Source organism: Rhamphochromis sp. 'chilingali', assembly GCF_963969265.1.
Source record: "Rhamphochromis sp. 'chilingali' genome assembly, chromosome: 13".
Taxonomy (NCBI): Eukaryota; Metazoa; Chordata; class Actinopteri; order Cichliformes; family Cichlidae; genus Rhamphochromis; species Rhamphochromis sp. 'chilingali'.
This window is the reverse complement of record NC_137940.1, coordinates 6,168,747-6,192,327: the sequence shown is the minus strand read 5'-3', so window position 1 is coordinate 6,192,327 and position 23,581 is coordinate 6,168,747. Positions and strand designations below refer to the sequence as shown.

General features: G+C 39.5%; 1 long non-coding RNA gene across 1 annotated transcript; it reads left to right on the top strand.

Moving 5' to 3' along the window:
• Window positions 1–19,738: 19,738 nt before the first annotated feature.
• Window positions 19,739–22,609, top strand: LOC308409248. The gene is made up of 4 exons (XR_013973979.1): window positions 19,739–19,770; window positions 20,234–20,312; window positions 20,691–20,786; window positions 21,550–22,609. It is a non-coding gene; the product is annotated as an uncharacterized lncRNA (long non-coding RNA).
• Window positions 22,610–23,581: the final 972 nt, after the last annotated feature.

Here is a 23,581-nt window from a genome sequence, read left to right as displayed (position 1 = left end):
TCCCTGCGGTGGGGAGAGGCAGACCACCCCGACTCCGCAGCAGCAGGGAGGCCCCACACCCCAGACCGCAGTCGGACGGCCAACTCCTCCTACTAGCCCTCCCGCTCCAGCAGGCCGCAGAGAATGGGGGTGGGAGAAGACTCCAAACCTCCCTCCACCCGCTCATTGTAGTGTTGATGCATATGTGTTCTAAGGTGCAATTAAAACCCAGGAGGGCATGGAGCTACCTGCCAAGGAGCAGCAGGTAAGCGCATAGTCCCTCCTGCTAACCCTCAATGACTAAGTGTATTTAAAATTGAGAGGTGGGCAACGACGTCAGGGGTGAGGTATACACCCTGATGGTGATTTGGACTCCGTGATTGTGCCCACCCCCAAGATCCTATATGTATGTGTAATGAGAGTGTGAATAATGTGAATGTCTAAGATGTGGGATAAAATTGAGGCAGAGGCAGCCAGAAGGGGACGGGGGGGGGGGGGGGTAGCCTCCTCTGCACCCTGGTGACATACCCCCACTCCAAGGCCCTGCATGTGTGGGTGGTTGTGGAGGAGCGGGAAGAGGGAGGCAGCTGGAGATGGGGAGGGAAGGAAGGGAGGGGCAGGTAACCCCTCCCTGGGGCCAGCTCCCCCGCTGACCCCAGTAGGCACTCCCACCCTCCGCGACCCGCCAGGGAAGGGGGGCCCAGGCCCATCAGACCGGGGCCCAGTGCAGTAGCGCCCCCCGGCTCCACAGAGCCCTGGACAGTCCACCCAACCCCACCACAGAGAAAACTGCACCCACCCCACCAACCACACATCTTCCAGACTACATAAGACGGTAAACGCCCAGGCTGAGATCTTCCTCCACCTCTCCTGTATCTCCCCCTCCTGCAGAGAGTTCCTGAGAGAAGAAAGCTCCTGCCAGATGTGACCATCCCCCCCACCAGTTGAAGAGCCCCCCAGGCGGCTCGATGCACCGGCGGCACCCTGCTCCAGGGCCGGGCCCCCATGCACCCACCCGCCCACAACCCCGGCAACACACCAACCAGGACCCGAGCCCCCGAGGCCCGGCCCGGGCCCCCGCCCAGAGACGGAGCACCCCCAGAACCTCACGCCCATCCCGGACCCACCCAGGGGCAGCCAGGTTGCCAGGTCAGTAACCCACGTCCGTCAGCACAGACCCTCCCCTAGCCCCGCTGCACGCAGCCGCGAGGAAACAGTCACCTGAGAGCCAACAGAGCCCTCAACCGGACGTGACCGCTACCCCGGGTTGAGCCCCCCAAGGAAGATGCCTCCGGGGAACCCCCCGACGCCCTAAGCCTGTCCCTACCCCCTCACCAATCACAACAGTGAAGGCGGGACCAAACTATGACCCCCCACCCCCACTAGGTGATGGAGCTGATAAAAGGGGCCCAGAGCAATTGATCTGATGTGGTGGCAGAGGCTGTGTCAAGACTAATGTAATCTAATAGATAATTTCTATATTGGTTAGAATTAAGATTATTTTTATTTTTCCAGTTCATGAGGACTGTTTTCTTGGCTATGCATAGGGCAGTGAAGATCATATGGGCGATATTCTTTTCTGAAGTGACATTATCTAAGCTGCCCAACAAACACACTAAGGGGGAGGTTGGAATGTTACATTTCAGACATTTTGATAAGTCTTCACATATCTCGCGCCAAAACTTTTGCACTGGTGGACAGAACCAAAGAGCGTGGATGTAATTGTCTGGTGTATTGCCTTGACAGTGTGAGCAGTTGTTGGAAGATGTAAAGCCCATCTTGAACATCCGATGACCTGTATAGTGCACTCTATGAAGTATTTTGTATTGTATTAATTGCAGACTGGGATTTTTAATTAATTTAAAAGTTTTTAAGCAAATCTGAGACCAGAAGTTTTGGTCTAGGTTGACTGATAAATCTGCTTCCCACTTTGCAGTAGGAAGGGATATTGATTCATCTAATTTAGAAAGTGTTCTGTATATTTTAGATAATAATTTGGGGGATTTAAGAGTAAGAAAATGTGCCGCACTTAGTGGTGTTTGTAATTCAACTTGACTGAGGTTAAATTTCTTTTTTACTATGGATTTAATTTGTTGATATTCTAAAAACCTTGTCTTGTTGATCCCATATTGTTCAACTAGTCTGTCAAATGGAATAAATTCTGTTCCCTCTAATATATGTTCTAAGTATTTAATTCCTTTACAACTCCATTCTGGGAAATTAATCATATTATTGTTTTGTAATATGTCAGGGTTATTCCAGATAGGTGTACGTTTGCATGGGATTAATGAAGACTCCGTTATTTTTAGAAACTCCCACCATGCTGTCAGAGAAAAGCTGATGTTGATACTTTTAAAGCATTCATGTCTTTTGATGTTTGAGCTAATAAATGGTAGGTCTGAAATCTCTAGATCCTTGCATAGTGCCTGTTCAACATCTAGCCAGGGCTCAACTAAGAAGGTATGTTTTAACCATTCTGAGATGAACTGAAGCCTATTGGCTAAGAAGTATTGGTGAAAATTAGGCAGATCTAATCCTCCTCTATCCTTGGTTCTTTGTAGCGTTTTTAAGCTAATACGCGGGGGTTTCTCTTTCCAAAGGAATTTGGAAATATATGAATCCAGAGATCTGAACCAATCTTGTGATGGTTTGTTAGGGATCATCAAAAATAAGTAATTTATTTTTGGCAAGATCATCATTTTTATAGTGGCGACCCTTCCCATGAGTGATATGGGTAAAGATTTCCATCTAGTCAGATCGCCTTCTACTTTCTTTAGAAGTGGGATGTGGTTTAGTTTAGTTAAGTCTGAAAGCTTAGGAGAGATATTAATACCTAAATATTTAATGTTTCCGGATTGCAGTGGGGCAGAGGAAGAATTATGGAAGGAGCAGTTAATGGGGAGAACTGTAGATTTTGGCCAGTTAATTGAATAATCTGAAACTCTTGAAAACCAGTTTATTAAAGTAATTACCTCAGAGAGGTTGGTTTGTGTGTTTTGCAGAAAAAGCAACACATCATCCGCATAGAGACTGAGTTTATGTTCTATGTTCTTACATTTTATGCCCTTAATTGTTGTAGCCTGTCTAAATGCTGCTGCTAGAGGTTCGATAAAAATTGCAAAAAGTGAGGGGGAGAGTGGGCATCCCTGTCTGGTGCCCCTCAGGAGACAGAAGCTGGAGGATGTCTGGTCATTTGTTCTGATACGAGCCGTTGGGGAATTGTATAATATTCTTATCCAGTTTATGAAAGAGTTTCCAAAACCAAATTTGTGTAAAGTTGCGAATAAAAATTTCCAATTAACTCTGTCAAATGCTTTTTCTGCATCTAGAGATAATATTATGGCTTCGATGTTTTTATCGTATGAGTAGTCTATTAAATTAAGTAATCTACGAGTGTTTGTTGAGGAGTGCCGACCTTTTATGAAACCAGTTTGGTCAGGATGAATTAAGAGGGGGGTCATTTTCTCTAATCTCTTTGAGAGAGCTTTGCAGATTATTTTAAGGTCTACATTTAAAAGAGAAATTGGACGATAGCTTGAGGGAAATAAAGGGTCTTTGCCTGGTTTTAGCAGGAGACTAATGTTGGCAGAATTCATATTTGGTGGTAGTCTGCCCTTTTCCTCGATTTCCTGCAACATGCTGTGGAATACTGGTGCCAAAATTGTCCAGAATTCTTTGTAGAATTCTGCAGGGAAGCCGTCTGGACCTGGAGCCTTATTATTGGGCATACTTATCAGGGCTTCCTGGAGTTCACTTGGCGTCAGTGGCGAATCCAATTCCATTGCTTGACTGTCTAGTAATTTTGGAAGAGTTACGTTGTCAAGAAACAGATCAATTTCATTTTTAGATGGGTTTATTTGTGGTGAGTATAAAGTTTCATAGAAATCCCTAAAAATGTTGTTTATTCTTCCAGGATCATATATTGTGTTCCCCGATAAATCTTTAGCAGCACATATAGTTGTTTTTTCTTTATTTATTTTTAGCTGGTTAGCTAGAAATCGACCTGATTTGTTACTGTGTTCAAAATTCTGCAAGCGAAGTCTTTGTATAAGGAATTGTGTTTTTTTATTAATAGTTTCATTTAATTCTAGTTTTGTTTTGCATATTTTGTTCAATGTTTCCTGATCTTGGTGGGACGCGTAGGCTTCTTCTAGTGATTTGATGTTTTTTTCTAATTCCTGAATATTTTTGTTTTCTTCTTTCTTTTTGTGTGATGAGAAAGAAATTATTTTACCTCTCATCACAGCTTTCCCTGCTTCCCATAGAACAGAAGCAGATATTCCGGGAGTGTCATTAAAGTCTAAATATGAAGTCCATTCCTTTTTAAAGTATTTAATAAAGTCTTCATCTTTAAGTAGTGATATATTAAATCTCCAGTTTTTACTTGGCGTAGTATTATTCTTGTGCATTAGTGTTAAAGATACAGGAGCATGATCGCTGACAGCTATAGGATGAATCTCAGTGTCTGAAATGTCACACAGCAGTGAGCTGCTGACCAAAAAATAATCCAGACGAGAGTAAGAGTGATGAACATGCGAGAAAAAAGTATATTCCTTACTGGTGGGGTGAAGAGAGCGCCATGCATCGCAAAGACCAAAGTCGTTCATATACTGTTTGATTATATTTGTGGACTGCCAATTACGCTGAGTTCCTGTTGTGTTGAGCCTATCCATTTCTTCATTTAGTCCAAGGTTGAGGTCACCGCCAAGAATGAGTGTGCAATCAAGGTGTTCAGAGAGTGCACTAAAAAAACCGTGGAAGAATGAGGGTTCATCAACATTTGGACCATATATACTAACAATACATAGTTTTTTGTTCAATATTGATAGTTTAATAATTAGAAATCTACCCTCTGGATCTATAACTGTATCGAGTACTGTAAAATTAACATTTTTATGTATTAAAATTGCTACTCCCCGTTGTCTAGAATTATAACCGGCTGCAAACACGTTAGGAAACTCAGGTGTTTTAAGTTCATTTAAACCTGTGACAGGTTTGTGAGTTTCTTGTAATAAAACAACATCTGCCTGTAGTTTTTTAAGCTGGTTAAATATTTTTAACCTCTTTCCTCTGGTGCCAGCTCCATTTACATTCCATGTGACAAACCTCAGCATGCCCTTAATTGTGCGTGTATGTTTAATGATGTATGCTGGGTGTTTCGTTTAGACAGGTGGAGAGAATATGGAAACATCCCTTGTTTGTAAATAGAAAGAGAAAAAGAAGTGTGGTGAGAGACTCCATAAGTCTGACTATGTGTGTGAATATTCACTAATATGAACAAGCGTGGCTTGCTTATGTGTCCTGCAAGTCTGTGCGTGCTGTGAGGCTGTTGTGAATGTGCTGCCGTTGAGCTGATGTGTTTGCGTGATCGTGTTGTGAAAATATGTAGAAATAGAGGGTGTTGTTTGTAGGTGAGTGGGGAAGTAGGTGACCACAGCAGTGAAAGACAAGAGAAAGAAAGAAACCACATGAACTGTGAGCGACAACAAAAAAAAAGAGACGAAACGGAAACATTCCAATTAAAGCAATGACGGAGGGTGACGGTGTTATATCTGCTATGACATCCTACTGATATTACTAGGTTAAACACATTTTAAAGGAGAAAGTGTGAATGAATAAGAAAAGAGTGTAGCGGGTTCTTATCTGGAGTGCAGTCAGTATAACCACGGTGTGGTGCCGGGGTCGCGGTACAGCTGTCCGTCCACGTAGAGCCGGTCCACAGCGATGACAGCACGGGAGCCTTTCTGGATAAAGCTACGTCGAACTGGGAACAGGACCTTGCGTCGTTCCAGGATCTCTTTGGGGAACTGGTCGTTCACGCTGAAGTCCGTTCCTTTCAGCTCTCTGCCGCGACTCTTCACCTGTTCCTTTTGTTTGAATTGGCTGAATTTGGCCACAATAGGCCGTGGTCTCCCGGTCCGCGACCGCGCGCCCCCCAAGCGATGTACTCTATCGAAGTCGATGTTCTTTACGGTGTCCTCCGGCAGCTTCAGGTGGATTTTAATGAAGCTTTTCACCGTTGCCTCTGCGTCCTCTCCGGCAGTTTCTGGAATACCAGAAAACACAAGATTATCTCTCATGCTACGGGCTTGTAAATCGATAACGGACTCTTTTATTTTTTTATTTTCAATGTTTAGCTGGGTCACGTTATCGGTGAGAGATTTAACCGACTCCCGTAGCGTGGCATTTTCAGCGGCAAGCGTTTCCACCTGCCGCTGGCTGAATTCCAGGGATTCTCTCAGAGATTTAAATTCCCGGTGTAAGATCTCCACCAGGGACAGCCTCGCATCGAAACTGGACAATCGCTTGTCGATGGACTCCAGGATTTCTGCGATGTCTTTGCCGGCAGGCGATGTTGTACCGGGGGAGTCTGCCTGGCGACTTCTCTTCGATGACGGCGTCTCGATTTTGGCCGGGGAAGATGCACTCTGGGCCTTATGCATTACTAAATCTTGAAAACAGCGGTCGATGTAATCTTGGAGAGCGTCTAAACTCTCCCCGTTGTCCTCCAGGGTGTTAGAGATGATAAAATAGATGTTGTTAGTTATATGACAATTGATTAGTATATTTGGTAATACTGAAGCTTGGAAAACCTTTGTTAAACTCTATGCTACCATTTGCTTTTTCTCCGCCAAAAATCTCCGGCGTCTGACGTCACCTATAACATCACTTCCGTCACTTACCTCTCACTTCCGTCACTTACCTCCGTGCTGCTCCTTACCTCCGTACCTCTTCATTGATGCTTAATGAAGATGCTATGCACCGATGTCTGATGGATGTTCCAGAAATGATGATGGTCTTCTAGATAATTGTTTCTATTTATAGCCTTTGATTTCTTTTGTGGAACATAATCTGCTCTGTAGAAGTTTAATAAGTTACCATGGTTACATACCGTAGTATAAGAAGTCAACCACTCCAAACTTAGGGTTGAACTTGAAGTTGCCTCACTAACCTCCAAATCCTGATTTGTAATACTGGTCTGTGGTGTTTCTTGACACAAGGTAATTCCTTGGGTACTGATAATGGACCCTATTTAAATAAACAATCTACTACATGACAGAGTCTCCCAGGAGTAGCAAGTGCCTCAAATTACAGAACAAACACAGATGGGGTTACAGACCACTGAATAATACTAACCTTGGTGGCATGCAGAAAACCGCCTTTAAAGTGTAATAAACATGCAAACCAAGTACAATGTTACCTCAAATATTAAAAAGGAAAAACACAAGACATCTTCTCAAATTAAATCACAGCTGCCCTGAATGATAAGAGGCAGGGGGAGGAATTACTGCTGCATCTTGAATAGAACACAGCAGGCTCCTGTCAAATCAATCTTAGTGGAAAGCAGAATAAAGTCAGAGCAGTCCGGATGGTAAGGCAGGGCTTGAAATGATAGCATCTATTGTGACTGGTGGGTGATTGGACGAGGACAAGATAACAAACACTCTGGAAGAGAGCTAGAGATTAATAATAACTAATGGTTAATGGTGTATAAAAAATGCACTCTACTCATAGTTTTCATGTGATGTAAGAGCTACCTGAACACGCCTACCTGATGGGCAAAAACAGTACTGCAGTCCTTTGCCCTCCAGCCATCCTTGGAACGTCTTCGAGTTTAACTTGCCAGAATTGCCAGAAAGTTGCTGTGATACTGGATGGCCTGCTTACATCTGCCAGAAGGGTGCAGAGCGGGGGTCCCAACTAAAATATCAGGAGGTCCACTACCTCCATCATCCAATCTGGGGTCCAAACAATATTTAAAATTTAAAATTTAACTAACAATATAGATTTTTGTCTTGTAACTACTGATCAATTATTCATATGCCCATTAAGTCATCTGCTGAACAGAAAACTGCAATCCAGTTCAAGTACTAATATTACACAAAAAACAATTTAATAATGAAATGATGCAATAATCTTTACCACATCTATTGCACATAAACCAGTGATAAGGACTCCTGATGCATGCTCAATCATCCAGGAAAGTAAATCCTAAAAAGTTGATTCTGTTCATCTGGACGTAGCGTTTTCAGTGGGAGAAACATTTCGTCACTCATCCAAGTGACTTCTGAAGAAGTATGTGAAAAGGGAAATGCCATCTCTGAATTGAGGAGGCAGGAATAAAATATCTAACTAGATAGTAAATGAGAAAATGCTTTGCAGTCCTTACAAAACCCTCTTGGGGTCTGGATTTGGACCGGAGTCCAGGGGTTGGGGACCCGTGCCGTAGACTATGGCACGAACATGTGCACGCACCTCTCCTAACGCTGTCTTAAGCACCTTTTCCATTAGTACCTACTCAGATCAACTTGCCACACTCAGATGTAGCACCAGCCAGTCCGATTTGCCATGACTCGAATTGGATTGGCTGGTTTTCCATTAAAATCCTGTAATACCTAATGTGCGTGGTTGTCATCATAGCAACGTTGCAGAGCATCCTGTGATGCAATTGGCATGGGATACGAATTCTACAGCAAAGGTAAATGCAGAGGTGACGATATACCTGGTGCTCAGTCCGTGGCTTTTCATCAGACTCGGGTACCATGGTGTTGTTTTTTGTATCCATTTCCTTTGTTGCATGGTTCTAAAGCATGGCTGTTTTGATTTTTGTGAATTAGATGCTCTCAGCACTCATCAAGTGATGCCACTGACCAGCCTGTGACTTCACATTTGCTGCTCGGATCACTTGGAACCCTGGCTGAGTGGGTACTATTGTAGTACCTAGTACCAGGTACTATCACCTAATAGAAATCCCTTAAAAACCATGGTGAACCGACCTGAGTCGATCCAAGTAGGTACTAATGAAAAACGGGCTTCACAGGCCAAATCGCACCAATCCGTGCTTCCCAACAACAATCCCTGCTGTCATTGGCGGCTCATTTAAACTGTCAGAATGATATACATGACATTGGAGAAATACTTTCTCAACTTAACAGTTAGGACACAATGATAATGTGAAAAATTACTACTATGGGAACTTTTCTGACCCTATACTGTAAAAGTCCAAATCACCAAAATATTAGACTTAAGTGTGGTAGTTCATTAAAGCTAGGTATGTAACACTTACCTTCACTTTAACGAGCAATTTCTTTTTCTTCACCTCCTACATGATGGCATTGTTTACCCATCTAGATCGAAAATACAGGTAGCCGTCTACATTTTGAAAGCTTTCATCCTGACAGACATCACTGACCCGCAGCTCTAGGAGAGACATCGCCACTGTCAGTGATTTATTACTTGGATCCAATCCAATCCCTCACTTTTTGGGCTTACGGTGCTTGTTCACTTTGTTCATGTATAAAAACACAGAGACATGTGTTAATGCATCATTATTCTTTTCTATATACATCACTATATATAGTAAGCTGACAAAACAACTGTTCATAAACAACAAATATAAAAAAAAACATAATTATTGGTCTTCTACACAGTCTTTGTATAGGACATACATATTGGACACTTTTAGCATTTCTGTTTGATCAGAACTTATTCACAGGTGTGCATGACAACAGATTCCAACACATTATGCAAAATTTATTTCAAAAACAACATTCACATAATATACATGTAAATGTAAATGTTTTGTTTCCTTTAGAAATATGGTTGTACTTTAATGCCCTCCTGATTAATACAAATGATAGCCATCCATCCATCTTCTTCCGCTTATCCGAGGCTGGGTCTCGGGGGCAGCAGCCTAAGCAGAGAAGCCCAGACCTTCCTCTCCACAGCCATCTCAGCTTGTCTGAGGGAACATGCACAGAACACCTCACCTGGGAGGCTCCCGGGAGGCATCCTTGTCAGATACCTGAGCCACTTCAACTGGCTCCTTCTGATATGGAGGAGCAACAGCTCTCTCTGAGCCCCTCCCAGATGGCCAAACTTCTCACCCTATCTCTAAGGAAGATGCCAGCCATCCTTCGGAAGAAGGCCATTTCTGCTGCTTGTATCTGTGATCTCGTTCTTTTGGTCACTACCCACAGGTCGTGACCATAGGTGAGGGTAGGGAAATAGATCGACCGGTAAATTGAGAGCTTCGCTTTTACACTCAGCTCTCTCTTTACCACAACAGACTGGTACAGCGTCCACATGACTGCAGCCTCAGCACCAATCCGTCTGTCGATCGCCGGCTCCCTTCTCCCATCACTTGTGAACAAGACCCCGAGATACTTAAACTATTCCACTTGGGGCAGGAACTCCCCAACCTGCAGTGGGCACTCCAGCCTTATCTAGCTGAGGATCATGGCCTATAATTTGGAGGTGCTGATTCTCATTCCCACAACTTCACACTTGGCTGCAAACCATTCCAAAATTAGTTGGAGGCCAACAGAACCACATCGTCAACGAAAAGCAGAGATGAGATTCTGAGACCACCAATTAAGAACAGTGACAAAGGGCAGCCCTGGTGGAGCCCATCACCCACCAAGAATGAGTCTGACGCTATGCGGACCAAGCTCTTGCAACAGTTGTATAAGGGTTGAATGGCCCATAAGCAATGGGCCAAACACCCCATACACCCGGAGCACCCCCCACAGGACAGCCAAGGGACTTGGTCGAATGCCTTCTCCAAGTCCACAAAACACATGTAGACTGGTTGGGCAAACTCCCATGCACCATCAAGTATCCTTGAGAGGATAAAGAGCTGGTCCAGTGTTCCACGACCAGGATGAAAACCGCATTGTTTCTCCTGTATCCAAGGTTCAACTAACGGACGGATTGTCCTGTCCAAGACAAATGATAGCTTCTTATTTTAAATTTCCTTGATACCTTCTTCAGCAGGAGCTGGTAAGAGTCCTTCATCCATGCATATTTCTTGAGATGTGGTTTAGCAATATGATATCTGCACCCAGAATAATTACAAATATTGCTTATGGTAGTGCATATGGGCTGTAACCCCATGCAAAAGCTTCATAGTATTTGGTCTTCAGTTTCCTACCTTGCAAAGCTAAAATTAAACAGAATTGCTCATTTAATTTTAGCTTGCATCCAGATGCCATATGCTCTTCCATGAACTCCAGACTCTTTACTTTCAGATCTTGCTATAGGCCAACCCGTTCTCACTCCCAAAGCGTAACATTTTACGCTAGGTGACAAATCGTCACCATATTACGTTTTCGGCTACCCACCACGTTCCTAAATGACGACCTCGGAAAAAGAGGAAATATGAGAACCATCTGGACTGAACCTACACATGTTCGCTCTTTTTCTTCAAATCGCTTAGAAACACGTTATTTAACATCATTAAAGTCCTGGTTAAGGTCAGGAATAAGGTTATGGTCAGGGCTAGGGATAAGGTTAGATTTAGGGCTGGAATACAGGGCTGGAACGTCTACTACCGCGGGAGCGTCATTGCACTGGATTCCAGCCATAACCCGCCGCGTACCATAAGAACGCCGAAGGTCTCCTTTCGCGTTCCTCAGGAACGCCGCGGGACGTGACAAAACGTCGACATGTTACGCCTCGGGAGTGAGAACGCTCTGTATAGGCGGTGCTTTCAAAATTGTCACTAAACATTCAGATTTTATCCGATTTTTTTTCAGCTTGGTTGTAATCTCAGAAGTATATGCTTCTGAGTCTGGGTAGACTGGACTAAATCTAATCAAGTAATGGTGTGAAATTTAGCATTTAAAATTTTAACATAAGCATGCAACATAAGCTTTTGTTTTACAGTATGAAACAACTTAATTAATATAAGAAAGACCCAAAGTATTACACCCTGGCTACAATTTCAACCATTTCAAACTATATTTTTTCAACATGAACAGTACTCTGACCTGACCTGCACTGTAGCTCACTGGCACGCTACAGATAAAAACCCTTTATGCTTACTTTTATCCAAGGAGGTTTATCCTCAGTGACATGCAGAATACAGCAGGCGAAGGACTCCCAGACAGCTCGAAGCATCTCTAAACATGCTTTCATGTTCTGAAGTAAATCTGAGCTAACAGTATGAAAAGAGCTAACAGCAGAGACATATGGCTTCTCTTCTCTTTTTCACTGAGTATTGCTTTCTGAGTTTACCCAGTGTGGTGTAAATCACTTCATTACCAACACTGCATATTTGCTCATGTAGGGCTGTAATCTTATATGTAACCTGTAACATATCTTTGTTTAAAACCTTAAATCACAATATTATTTATAATGTGTTGTGAAAAGTATATAGATGTTTGCAATATAGTAATCAGTGCAATACCATTGCATGATATATATATATATGTATACCATGCAATGTATATTTATTTGATCTGAGTGTAGCAAAAGAATACTGTAACGTGACTCATATCACTCAGATCAAACAACTATTATAACTATACATTTGCATGAAGACATTTTTTTCTTTTGGATGTGATATAAAGACTTAACCTTGTTTCTGAAATAGAGCACATATGGTCTCTGTTCAAAGCCTTTAACCTTAGAATGAACCTGGCTCTAACATAAGGGCTTACATATCTAAGGAGTTCACAGTTTATTGTTACACAATTTACATAAAAATGTAGTGTCACCTTGACATACTTCCATTTCCCACTTGTCACTTCAGTCGCTATCTTTTTCATTACAGTTTTTACTCTTTGCTTGTTATTATTTTCAATTATATTGTTTTCCCAGTCCTACCTTTTTTTTTTTTACATGAATTTAGGCGCATGCATGAACCCGAAACCTCAGGCAACCAAAGCAGTTCGACCGTGGAGCTGCTTGATGGAGGAAAGAAACTGCAAAGCTGCACTAATAACGTCCCCCTGAATATTTTAGACACAATTTATTTTTAATCCGCCGGCTGGAAATCAGAGTGATTCAGTTCCATATTGTGGCCCCTCGGGGTGTTTCTTTGCTCATATTTTTTTTACGATCACACTGCTGTCCATTCACAGGAAGGGAGGGAGCTTGGACTTGGAATTCCAGACTGGAAGTTTGAAGGGAAATGCCATGAGAAGCCACGATTTTGGAGTATCTTCATGGCCTTAAGGTCTGACATGTATACAATATAATGACATCTCCCTAAGTTTACATTAGACACTACTGTCTTTTCTTTCCCATATGAAAACCATAAAAAGACAAATAAGGAATGAGTAGGTGGAAAAAAATCACTCCACGCATACAATGCAAAATTCATTTTGCTGAGAGAGTGTGCTGCTGTACTCTCTGGCTTTAAGTGCATCATTCATTAAGGAACTTCAGGACTCTTATTGTATTCTTTTTTTGTTGCTATAAATTACTCAAGGCTTACAGAGAAAATTTTTGATCCACATAAAAACTTGTGGTTTCTTCATGCAAACCTACACAAAGCTAAGAGTTAGATACAGGCAAATATCAAAGATCCAGCCATTCTCTTCGCCATCTGGCCCAGAGCTTACACAGAGATAAAGACAACCAGAGGTGGCTAAAGTACATATATTCTTTACTTACATAGAAGTACAGATACTTGTGTTAAGACTCCAAAGAAGCACTGAATCGACTTCTTTACAGAATCTGAAATGTAGTCAATGAAAAAAGTAAAAAGTAGCTATGTATTTTTATGCAAAGGTAATTGAAGCTTGTGCTATATTACTATATAATAAAAACAACAAAATAATATTATAAAGAATATATATGTTATTTAAATTTAATCAGATTCTTATGAACATATTTAGTTTGGATCTGTTATGTAGGACACAAGCAGTGAAAGAGAATTTAAAAAAAGAAGAAGCTATTTTCTGTTGCAGAGGTTGACTTTAATTTTTTAATGTGAGCCCCAGTAGATTTTCTTTAGCTACAGGCTGAGCTAACCTGCTGCTGTTTGTGAATTTACATAACTGAATTCAATGCGATGCAGTTATTTAATGAGCTAGCTTTGCTGATTGCCATTTCCTACAGTGACAGTATATTGTACTGTATATAGTCCTGATACTAGACTGTATACAGTTGGTATACAGGTGGAATTCAGTGATTTAATCTAAGAATCAGCTTAAATGCAAATTAAAATACTTTACTTGATGTAACCCAACTCTGACCATGAGCACCACAGCAATGGTTCAACAATCCAACTCAGTGCTTTACTGTGAATTCACCACAATACTGCAAGCTTACCTGTTTATCCTGCACAAAACTACCCAGTATTTTCATGCAACATTTGAATAACACAAAGTTTGTATACTCAGTTTGTTTTGCAGCATATTTCAGAATATGAAAATGCATACTTTATAAAAAGACATCATATACAGATCTAGTATGTGATTAAAAAGGATGACATGTAATCTTTAAATGTGCAGTTTATTAGTTGTCACTGAGCAGTCCTTCCCTTTAAATCTAACTTTCTTTCTCTCCGGTCCTCTTTCTTACTTCTTTCTGCATCTCTGAGTGAAGCTATCATTCTTGTCTCGTTTCTGAATATACAGCAGCTGGACCTTTAGCTAATACACTGTCAAACAAAATACACATAATTTCAATTCAATTCAATTCAATAAAACTTTATTGATCCTGAAGGTTGACCCCGAAGGAAATTGGGTTAAGGCTGCCGACCTTTGCCAGCGCCGACGCTGACCTTTTAAAACTACCTGACAGTTAAAAATGTGACCCCCTTTATGCTTCCTCCTCTTCTGTAGTTAGCTACATACCGAGTCTAAATGCTAATAAATAATACAAATAAACCTGAAGTAACGAGCCTGTTTTGAAAATGTACATACAGATATTTCTGTTAAAATGTAGGAAGTAAAAAAATTGTCCGGAAAATAAATGCTCAAGTAAAGTACACACAACTGAAAATTCTACTTAAGTACAGGAAAGGAAGTATTTGTAGTCCAGTAATAAAGTAATACTTCACCTCTGCAGACAACCTTTTATATTCACACCTATGGGCAATTTAAAACCATCTATTTATTTAACACCTGTAATTGCCTGTGTTTGGACTGTGGGAGAAAACCGGGGTACCCAGAGAGAAGCCTCGAAAACATGAGGAAAACATGCAAACTCCACACAGAAAGGCCGCTGGCCAGATGGTGAAACCAAACTCAGGGAACAGTGCTAACCACTGTAGCTCTGTGCTGCTCTGCTCAAATGTGGTACTGTAATAGGATACTGAAAGATCTCAGATCATGAAATTTCCTCTCTCCTAGATATTCCATGATCAACTTTGTAAAGTAGAAGCATTTAGGAACCACAGTAACTCGGCCAAGTGACATATCACGTAAAGTTATAGTGAAGGTTGACTGATTGCTCAGGCGCATATAGTGTAAAAGTTGCCACCAATGTATGTCTCCAGAGTTATATATACATACATATTACACACTCAGATTACTGATGACTCTCATTTCTTTATTTTCTTTATTTTCTCATTTTCTTCAGACATCATTTTCTGCATTAATGTCCAAGTGCAATGAAAGATAAATTTAAAATGAGTCTCACTGTGTGTTACTTCCTGCTTTATTTTGTTACTCCCCTGTCTTGTGCCGATATTTTCAGTTTTGCTTCCCCTGTCTCTTTAGTCAGCTTTGGTTCACCTGTGTTCCCTGCTGTGTTCCATCCTGTGTATTTTGCCTCATGTTTACCTCATGTGTGTTTAAGCCCTCAGTTTTCTTCAGTTTCATGTTGCACTCCCATGTTGTATATTCTGTATGTCAGTTTGTTAATATTTGTGTTATTTTGCTCAAATTCTGCTCTACCTTTGTGAATTTGTAATTTATAGAACAAGAAAGCTGTGAATCCTGCATTTGGGTCCACCAAACATACCATGACATGAACAGGCACAGAGCCGTGATATTTTTTTCAACTGATCTTTTTGCATGTTTTTCTTTATTTTTCTTTTTAAAGTTTTCAGCATTTCCAATACCAGATATATGGCTATAGACATGTATTATTTGAAAAAAGAACAGTTATTCAAATAAATGTGTGAGACTAGTAACATTTAGTATGCCATTGGAGGACACGGGATCACACAATGTAATGGAAAAACCAGGATTTGGCAATTTATATGAGAAATGATCCTTTACAGAGGATGTTTGATAGAGAGGTACATAAATCAAAAGAAATAAAAGGTAGGAGAAGGTTTTTCCTTTCCCTTATCATTAATATAGAACAGGGCTGCATGATATAGAACAGCCCTAGTTGGAGGTACTGAGACTGAGATTGCCATTGCTGATTGCAATCCTTTGACCCTTTTTCATTTTCATCAAGCTTGAGTCTAGAGTTTTGTTTTTTTAAATATGTATATCAAATTTGCATCATATTGGGAAAGAGAATCTACTGAATAGCTATTCATTGTTTAAAAATGCCATAATTTATCAGGACTGTCATAAAAAAATACTTTCCTTTTTTTTCTAATTAGTAAGAGTAATATTTTTAGTTTTGGAGAGTTGGTTTATTTTTAGTTATAAAGTTAAATAAATTCAATTTCCATTCAGCGTCCAAAAATATTTCCACTGTTATGAGTTGTACAAAGTTCGTCCATCCAACAACATGAAAAGAGAAGCATGGATAAATAGTAAGATAAATAGGCAGAGGAAAAACAGTAGTAGCAAGACAAGAAGAAGTCAACAGAGCAGTCATTTAGTTTGGAATTATAGAGGTTTTAGCCTATTTAGCAGGATAAAATGTGAGCTAATAGTAACAATGATACATTTGATGTAGTGCAAGTTGAATTATTGAATTCTTTAATATTAAAATCAGGACCGTTTTTTGATAATTGGTTATTGCATTAACATGCAAACATTCTTTGAAATCTAGCCAATTAATGCTAGCACTTCTGGAAACAGGTGCAAAATGCTTGACATCACATCAAATACATTTAGTTGTCCATTTTTAACCTGATGGGTTTAGATTTTATTATTGTCATTTGTATTAGGAAATATTTAACCATATATGCTTAGAGGTGTATAATCAATTGTGCAGTGATAGGATGTGTGATCTTTAGCAGGCTGCAAAGGCATGCACACCTACATCCTCAAATCAAATCAAATCAAATCAAATCACTTTTATTGTCACATCACATGTGCAGGTACATTGGTACAGCACATGTGAGTGAAATTCTTGTGTGCGAGCTTCACAAGCAACAGAGTTGTGCAAAATACAATAATGTAAACAAGCAAAATACAAGAATGGCTACATCTGAAACTAATAAATATATGTACAATATATAATAGTATATGCATTTCTGGGAGCATGAGAAGAGATCGTACCTTGTTTTATTGTTTTACGGTAGGATTAACGTAGCTACGTCTGTTCTAGTCTAAGTGCTTTTTATTTAGATGAACTGTTGGATTTTCCAGACCAGCAGGTTAAGGGAAGTCGTTTATGGGGTCACACTCTGACCCCCCCCCCCCCCCCCCCACACACACACACACACACACACACACACAGTATTCTTTGTTCACATGTATACCTATGTAAGATGTTATATGTTAATGACCCTATGCATATTCAGGTAACCACAATAAAGGGAGTGCTATGGGGAACCTGGCTGAGAGTCTGACAGAGGTCAAGTGGTGGAACGACACTTGGCTCCAGGCAGGTCTCCCTCATGCATGAGCAGAGATGGGCAGTAACGCGTTACAAGTAACGCGTTACTTGTAACGCGTTACTGTAATCCGATTACTTTTTTCAAGGAACGAGTAAAGTAAGGGATTACTATTGCAAAAACGGTAATTAGATTACCTTTACTTTCCCGTAGGAACGCTGCATTACTGCGTTACTAAAACCGTGATTTTTTTGCAAGAATGTCTCATGACAGTGACGTAAGCAAGTGTGACGTCGTGACAACAGCTGTGTGCAGATCAACAGTGGATCATATATCTACGGGAGAGAGTATGAGCGTGCAGCCTTTAAAGTGTGGAAGTACTGACCTTACTTTAAGTTTGATTCCATAAAAAGTGACAAAAACATTAGTGTCCATTAGCATTGTGCGTGGGAAGAAAACTTCTTTTCACAGCGAAAAAAAACCCTAAACTTCCAAGCAAGCTCCGAGTGCGCTACCACGTAATGGGAAATTCACAGAGAAACTGCCGTATCCTTCCACTGACCGCTGCGGCACACCTGCACCAGGGTAAACCTCCGCCTACCCAACTCCTGCTTTACAGGTGAAAATAGAGCAAAAGGACCGCTAGTCTTTGACTTTATTTATTTTCTGCTGTGTTTTACTTGCATCTATTTGAAAGACTGAGTGTAAACACAAAAAAAAAATATTTTATGTGCTGGAATGTGCAGAAAATAGGTTTAAATATTAAACAAATTTCTTCCAGTCAGAGAATGTTGCATATAATTAAATTTTTGCTTGATGCATAAAGTTAAAAGATTAAAATTAATAAAACTATAAAAGTTTTAAAAAGAGACGTTTCCATTTGATTACATTTTGTATGATGGATTATGCAGAAAAAGTAGAATTGGGCTGAAAGATCTATCGCTTTATCACCTATTCAGGTTGTAAATCGTGTTTTTAAAAAGTAACTAAGTAACTAAGTAATTAATTACTTTTGAAAATAAGTAATCACTAAAGTAACAGGATTACTTTTTGGGGGAAGTAATCAGTAATTAGTTACTGATTACTTTTTTCAAGTAACTTGACCAACACTGTGCATGAGTAACACGAAGAACTTTGGTGCCTTATGTCTTGCTTTTTGCTGTGTAGCAAGTTGTCCTTAACGTTCCAGCGAATAGGTTCAAGCTACAAACCTATCAAACCTGTATGAAAATATACACAATCCACAAAGAAAAGATACTACTACCATTTTACTGAATGCTGTCCCTCATTGGTGGCACTTAAATGCTAGTTTCTTCTGAGAATAAAACATTCAAATGTCTTGGTTTTTTAGCAAGACATTTTAAAGACATAGTCAATATTTACACAGGTGGTGGAATTCAAGAGCTAGTCAAATCTATTTCTTGTAATTGTCGATAAAACAATTCTGTTTTTCAGAACACTGCTTCAGTTTAGCAATATTTGTGGGCACAACATCTTTATTGGGTTAAAATATTGGTTCTAAAGGGAATGTTCACAATAGATCATACAAAGCATGAAGTGTTTAAACTTAAACCATTCCATTAAAAATTTCTCCTCTTTTGGAATTTCATAGCATTAACACATCTAAACAAAAAGGCTGAAAAGATACTTAATGAAAGGACAAAATGCAGTAAAAATCCCAAAACACTACAAAAGGTAATATATAAATAAATCAAACCCTAAATATGGGTTATAAAATAAACAAAAAGACTATTCTAGGTATAGGAGGACATTTCTGGAAAGCTTGACTTAATAACAGGAAAATCTCTCTCAAATAAAGGTAAAATCAGCAGTGTCTTTGGCAGATTAAACACAGGTGACAGTAATAAAGGTAGAGGCTGACATTAGTTTGAACTTTAAGGGGATGCAAATTCATTATTTATAATTAAGTAATTATTTGTAATGAATTGACAACCTCATATATGATTATTATTTCCTAATATCCTTTCTTACATTACTTGTGACCAAATGTTTACCAAAAAAATCAAACCAACATTTGGGGCTCTTCAATACACTGTAAACCCCAACAGTCTACCTGACTTATAAAGTTTGTGGATATAACAATTAAAATTCCTCACAAAGTTGAAACAACTTAAAACTTTTCTGTTCGGTTAACGATTCAAACAGTTATAATTGTACATGGCTTAGAAGTTAAGAGTAAATACTGCTTTCTTAATTATGATTTTTGAGTAAATGTTTTTTTCCGAGCTCCGCATGTGGACGTCATGACGTCATGACGTCTTCTCTCTAACCTGAACGACGTTGACAGAAAATTCTGTTCAATATGGCTGCCCTTCTTGAGCGACTGGAGAACACATTTGGAGAAACTTGTAAGTAAAACGGAACCTTCGTTATGTTTATTTTTTCCGTAAAAAAGCAAGTATATTAATATGTTGCAGCCAATAACTTGTTTTCGAATGCGCTGTTGTGTTAAAAAGCACAGACCCAGGTGGTGAATAGTTGTTCGCGGTTGTTCGCGCTCTTTTTCAAACATAGATTATGTCGTCAGTTTTACAGTTTTAACCGATTAAAACACAGTTTTACGAAGAATCACACATAAAGAAAGGGTCTTAGTGATATTTTAACGACCCCTTGCCAACGCAAGAAAGTTGGCGTTTTTACAACAGCAGCCTCATTGTTCGGCAGGTTTTTTTTTCTTTCTTCTCATTAGCATCATTCAAAAGTGACTTAGCTAGCAGTGGCAACTTCTATCTAAAACAATTGAAATATAGCAAGGTGTTGTATATTTAGTGTGCTGATAAGGTTTTCAATATTTTTATTTTTTCTTCCAAGGCTGAAGGCCAAAGACAAAAAGACAGAAGAAAAAAAAATTCAGACTGCAATTAATTTCAGGTGGAGACAGTAAACACAGGTGAGTTGAAAGATCTATTGAAGAAACCATTCATTAAGTCCCTTAAGGTGAAGATTTCATATATTGATAATGATAAAATTAACACAAATTAAAAGTTTCACTGATAAACACACAATTTTTCCTTGCTTTGAACCCCATGTTCTATATAGATCACAGCTCTGATCTGGAGAACACTATTTTAAAATACTGTGTAGGGTTTTTGTCAAATGATTAAGAAACATACACTCTGTCACAAGAGACAGAAAGGTTGTATCTTAAAAGAAAAGTCTCCAAAATTTAGTAGAGTCTGATGTCATGCAGTTTCATAAACATGTATTCTCCCCAAAGAATGACACCTGAAAACTTTGCGTTAAATGAACTTTTCTTTTCCCTTTTTAGGAGGCGCCTGATATCAACGTGAAACGCACTGCAGTACTTCGTGCCCTTCCTGTATACCTGCGGGAGGAGGACCCAGAATTCTTTTAGACATGTAATGTAAGTGTATTTTTGCATTACTTAAATTCTGCCAGTAAGATAAAATGCTATGGATTTTTTTAAATACAATTTAATACCCTAGCAGCTACCAAATTGTACAAACAAAATACCCTCTCTGTAGAAAACCCACACACACACAGGTCAGGAGCAGGGCACAGGCGTATCACAGCACTATGGCTATGCTGCAGGTGGCCCAAAAACCAGGCTGAAGTCAAGATTTAGTTTCTTTTTGAGATAAAATCATGAAATAAAAAATTACTTTTTTTTTTTAGAAAAATAATAAAAATACAAATTATGTAATGCAAGAAGCTAACACGTTAATGTACATGTTTCAAAAAAAGTAGAGTACCCTAACTCGTTACAAAGTAACCCACTACACTGCTGAATGTTTTGCTAGATTACAGGTCATGCTTGTCACATTCTCTCAAACCAACCTTACTTATTTAATTGGGGCGATCGTGGCTCAAGAGTTGGGAGTTCGCCTTGTAATCAGAAGGTTGCCGGTTCGAGCCCTGGCTCCGACAGTCTCGGTCGTTGTGTCCTTGGGCAAGACACTTCACCCGTTGCCTACTGGTGGTGGTCAGAGGGCCCGCTGGTGCCAGTGTCCGGCAGCCTCGCCTCTGTCAGTGCGCCCCAGGGTGGCTGTGGCTACAATGTAGCTGCCATCACCAGTGTGTGAATGGGTGTGAATGTCTGGATGACTGAATGTGTAAAGCGCTATACAAATACAGGCCATTTACCATTGATACTGTGTCTATTCCAGGCGGACGCATTGGATGAGTCGACCCTCATTGACACTCCAGTTGCCCTTCTCACAGTGGTTACCGACGGCGCTTCCCAGTCCAGTCCATTTTACTTCCTCAAGCATGGCTGTTTTGGTGAAAGGCGACTAGGTGATGCGTGATATTCCCAGATTTGCAAATGCATTTGCTTTATTGTTTGGCTTGATCTATGCTCTGCATTTAGACTACCCCAGGAAGCTGGTTCACACATTTGCCTTAGTCCAAAATATCTTCATGGGGCTTGATGACGGCAAACCCCTGAAACCCCTGCCTACATGCTCTTAAGGAATATAAGGCAATGTTTGTTAGGACACGCACTCTGTTACTGAGCACTTTGTTTGAAGCACTTTAAGCACTTTAAGTTTACTACAGGCTTTGGGTGGATTTAACTCCATCAGTTTACCTAATTTTCCTATACTTGACTGCCTTATCTGGTTATTTGGAAGCTGATCGTCTTTGTACCCATTTTAAAAAATTGTTTTTCATTTCTATTTAAAAAAAAGTGATTAGTATTTGACTTTTTGTTTTGCATTTTTGTGTATTTTGAGAAAGATGCAATTAGGACTGATGTCGTCCTTTGTGAGTTTATAAAAAGATAAATGTTCTACACAGAATTTATAATGCTCACTTTATGGTGCCGATGTCCATGTTAGTTGTTTTATAAAAACATTTGTGATGTTTTTAAATTTTCATGAAAAAATGTTAAACAAAATGTAAAGTAACTGAATTTCCGTACTTTTTTTTTTTTTTTTAGTAGTCTACACTCACAACATAAATATCTTTTAATTAATAATCAGATAATTTGAGTTTAGGTTGTAATATAATTGCATTGTGTTGCATCAAAATAATAAACTACAAGAAACACAAAAATATTGAAATTAAAGTATACAGTCTTTGAGTAAAGCTCAATTAATAAAATATAAAATATAATTTAAAATTTTTAGGTTAACAATAAATACAAATTTTGAGTACCCCATACTTAGAAGATATGAGTTTTTGTACTTAAATCTTTTGAGGTAATCAGTTTCCACAAAAGTTTTAAGTTCAGTCAACTTGTTCGGGTTTACAGTGTACGAGGATTCTGTGGAAAGCATAGTTTCAGCAGAAAAAATATTCTGTTCTCTTTCTCTACATTATTAATACAAAACAACAATTGCTATTTTTAGTTTTGTCCATAGTGTACAATATTAATAACATTAACCAAACCTGCCCATCAACAAAGAAGAAAGAACCTTTATCTGAAGTGCAGCTTTAACTGAATTTGCCAACATAGCGACACTGACTCACACTGTGCTGGGAGAATGACAAAAGCTGTGGAAGTTTAATGCTTGAGTCTTGCAGGGCTTTATATGCATGAAATATGCAAGCAGGATAAACTGCAGGAAGAATAATAAAATCGTCATATTTCTATTTTTATATCCTTATGGTAAACTGAACTGAGATGTAGCATAACTTTCACTTGCTGCTTTTATATCAAAAATGTCTACATTTTATATTGTTTAATTCTATATCCTTACAGTAAAATGGTCAAGGCTTTTGCTTACTTTTTTCACCTATTTTAAATACACGTTATCTTTTAATATTATAGATATACGCTATCAAAAAGCGGTTGATTGATTGAGTTGATGTCATGTTAGTGGCATACAATTTGTTTTTATAGGTTAGTTATTCAGATGCCATAACTGTCTTATGTACTAATAACAAAATCAACATTTAATTGAAACCAAACCCCACACGCTTTAGTCCCTTGTAAAATGAACAAATCGATCCCTCTTTCTGTTTTAGTTACTAAATAATGCAATTAAGTAATTCCCACTGAAAGCGGAGAAGGGTATGTCCTAGACTTCAAATGACTGATCTCTCTTTCAATTGGAATTTAATGTAAGGGGCTCTCTGTATAAACCTCTGTGGGAGATGTTTGTTCTTTCAACACTGTAATGATAACACAATGGCAAAATATAGAGTGACTGGAGAGACAGCAACACGCATTGCTTCTAAGTTAGCTGAGGGTCA